Raw genomic sequence first — 4,033 nt, forward strand, 5'->3', positions numbered from 1 at the left:
CAGAAGTGGAACACCTAGGGAGGCTTAGGAATTGAGAAAGAGGCAACAACTGTGATGTCCTGGTACTATTATGAAATAACCATTTAATGCAAGATGGCTTTGAAAAGTCTTCACCCTGCTGAAGACCTTATCTCATGTTTAAGAAATCATTAGCTGAAATTCATCTTCCCATCATCAGATAATAAATCGACTGCATCCACCCTCTTACCAAAATTGATTCCCTGGCTTGCATCATCTCCTCTCATTTCTCAAGACCTTTACTCTTTGTACTGCATTATCAGTCTTCTTCCTTCTGAATCTTTCCCAAGCAGCATCTAAATGTTGTCTATTTTCTGTCCTTGAGCAAACCTCCCAAGCTTATTCATTTGTTTGTCTTTGCAACTACACCATACCGTCACTAGGGGAAGACCATAACTATTTTTTTTCATTCATAACTAGGTGTTAAGTGCTGTCCAGTCAGTTCCAACTCAATAGTGGCCATTGGTAGGGTTTCCGAGGAGTGCCTGGTGAGTTTGAACCACTGACCTTGAGGTTCAAATCAACCTGCGGCCCAGAGCTTATCCTACAGTGCCTCATAATCATCCATATCTTTGGTGCTTCACAATTTTTATTTTTTTAGTTGTGAAAATAAATACAAAATGTTTCCATTTTAATTATTTTCAAGTATACTATCCAGTGGCATTCATCACACTTGCAATGTTAATCACTATTTCCTCTAAAGTTTTTTCATCATCCAAACTACCAAAACTTAAGCAGTAACTCTGTTCCCTCCCATGGTAATCACTGATCTTTTTGTCTCTGTACTTGCCTATTCTAGATGAATATTGTATGACCCTAGTCATATAAATAGGGTCATGCAATGTTTGTCCTTTTGTGACTGGTTTCACTTAGCATAACGGTCTCAGAGTTCACCATGTCACAGCATGTATTAGAACTTCATTGCTTTCTATGGCAGAATAATAGTACATTGTATGTATTGTGTGCTGCTGAGTCAGTTCAGACTCACAGTGGCCCTACAGTACAGAGTAGAACTGCTCCAAAGGGTTTCCAAGGCTGTAAATCTTTCCAGAAGCAGACTACCTCATCTTGGAGTGACTGGTGGGTTCGAACCCCTGACCAGCTGGACTCTTTTAACTATTACACCACCAGAACCTCTTTCTATTGTACATATGAGGGGCTTCAAAACTTCATGGCCACTGGTATATAAGTATATTTAAATCCCTGCTTTCAATTATTTTGGATATATACTTTGGAGTAGAATCACTAACCCATATAGTAAATCTGGAGTCCTGGTGCAGCACAGGAGGGGGTAAGCACTGAACTGCTAGCCACAGGATCAGCAGTTCAAACTAACCAATTGCTCCTTGGAAACACCATACAGGGTCACTGTGAGTTGGAACTGACTTGATGGCACTTAACAACAACATAGTAGTTAATTTTCTGAGGAACCAGCAAACTCTTTTCTGCACCATTTTTCACAATAGTCATCCTAGTGGGAGTGAAGTGGTATCTCATCATGGTTTTGGTTTACACTTCTCCGATGGCTACCTCAGAGTTGTTGCATTAAATGAATATATAACAGACTGACACTATATGATTATATGAGTAGCGCTATATGATTGTCCATGATGATTTTGCTTGGTTATCCTACAAAGTGTGGCTTAATCGAGGTTCTTTTTTGGGAGTGGAGGTGGCACATGGATCTCTAATTGCACCAGCATCATATGATTAGATTGTTGTCAAGTGCCCTGTACAGGGTTTGCAAGAAGTGGCTGGTGAGCTTGAACTGCCGACCTTGCGACTCAAACCGACTTTTTAGTCCAGTGTATTAACATACAGCACCACACTTTGAGCAATGTAACTGGATGGTGGACATGTGGTTTCATTTTTCCATCAAATTTTAAGCACTTTCTATGTCGGTGTGTGCTGTGAGATAAAGCACTAGATCTCAAGATACGTTTGAACCACAGGGTTGACAGTTTAAATCCACTAGCTGCTCCTTGGAACCCCTATACAGGGTCACTATGAGTCAGAACCAACTCGACAGTACTTAACAACATTGGATTCCTGGTATGGTGCTGTGGGATCAGCACTGGACTGCAAACTGCAAGATCAGCAGTACGAACCCACCAGCTGCTCCTTGGAAACCCTATATAGGCTTGCTATGAGTCAGAACCAGCTCAAAAGCACTAACAACAGGAACATCTTGTTTGTGCAGTGTTTAAGGGCTTGGCTACTAACCAAAAGGTCAGTGGTTCACAAACTCACCAACTTCTCTGTGGGAAAAAGCGCTTGGAAACCTGTGTGGCAGTTGTACTCTGTCCTCCATGGTTGATGAGTAGGAATTGACCATGGCAATGGGTTTTTGGTTATGCCTTGACCTAAATTTCACATCTTACACAAGAATTTGCACAAAATGGATCACAGGCTTAATGTAAATGTATAAAATTTAGAAAAAACGGGAGAAAATTTTTAGGGCTAGATGAAGAGTTCTTAAAAGAAATTATCCAAAACAGGAAACATTGATAAACTGTACTTCATCAAAATATAGAGCTTTTGCTTAAATTAAATTTTAAAACGCCAATTAAGAAGATGAAAGACAAGCTACAGACTGGGAGAGACTTTAATAAACATATATCAAAACACTAGTATCTATAGTACATGGGTATAAAGAACTCTCAAAATATAACAGTAAAAAAAAAAAAATTAGAAAATGGGCAAAAGACTTCACTGAAGATAAACAAAGGTAAGTAAACTGTTGCTACAAAATCTTAGACCCCCCTTTATTTAAAATATACAGATGTGAGGTTCTAGTTTCTTGACATATCCTTCATCTACGTCTATATACACTTCTGAACGTGGTGTTTCGATTTCTGTAGCCCTTCCTGGAAGAACTTGTGTTCTTTGATTTAATTGTATTCCTTTTCAGTATTCTGAATTTGTGTGTGTGTGTGTGGGGGGGGGGAGTCAGCAAGGTAAGACTAGGCTATAGCGTAGATGGGTTAAGGCTTCCCAAAGAAATTCTCCTAGGACAGCCCTTGCTACCTTTGGAGAATGAGCAGGTGCATTGCCGTGATGGAAAAAAGTATTTCTATCACTAAGGCCATATTTTCAACTACTGATCCTTCCTCTTTGCTCCCAACCTTTGTATTCCAATTACCAGTAATGATCAATACATCTTGATTGAATGTTTGATAAATTTCTGTTTGAAGAAGTTGGTAAAATACTTCTATTTCATCCTCACTGGCTTTAGTGGTTGGTGCGTAAATTTGAATAATAGTGGTATTAACTGGGTTTTCCTGGTGTTGAGTACCATGTAGTCGGTTCCGACTCATAGTGACCCTGTACAGGGTTTCCAAGGCTGTAAATCTTTACGGGAGCAGAATGCCTCATCTTTCTCCCACTGAATGGCTGGTAGTTTCGAACTGCCGACCTTGGTCTTCCCTGTAGGCACATGGATATTATCCTAGCACAGACAGTATTGTACCTCATGACTGATCTGGATATGCTCTTTTTGACAATGAATGCAACATCATTCCTCTTCAAAAAATGGCCAGTACCAGTCCATTTCAGCTCACTAATGCCTAAGATATCAATGTTTATGTATTCCATCTCATTTTTGACAATTTCTAATTTTCCTAGATTCATACTTCGTGCATTCCATGTTCTGATTAATTAGTGGATTTTTACAGCTGTTTCTCTTCATTTTGAGTTGTGCCTCATCAGCAAATGAAGGTCCCATGGGCTTTACTCCATTCGCGTCATCATGGTCAGCTCTACTTTGAGGAGGCAGCTCTTCCCCAGTCACATTTTGAGTACCTTGCAACCTGAGGGGCTCATTTTCCAGCACTATATCTGACCAACTTTAGAGACCCACAAGCGCAGCCCAAGCATCTCTACAACCCTGTCACCCCTTCTGCGCATCCTCCTCTTGACTGACGCGACATCTGAGGATGGAAATCCCACCTTTGAGCCAGACTTAAGGGCCATAGCGCAAGGAGATTCCTGTTTAACAGTGACCACACAACCGCCA

This window comes from Chrysochloris asiatica, unplaced genomic scaffold (genome assembly GCF_000296735.1).
Source record: "Chrysochloris asiatica unplaced genomic scaffold, ChrAsi1.0 scaffold00004, whole genome shotgun sequence".
NCBI lineage: Eukaryota > Metazoa > Chordata > Mammalia > Afrosoricida > Chrysochloridae > Chrysochloris > Chrysochloris asiatica.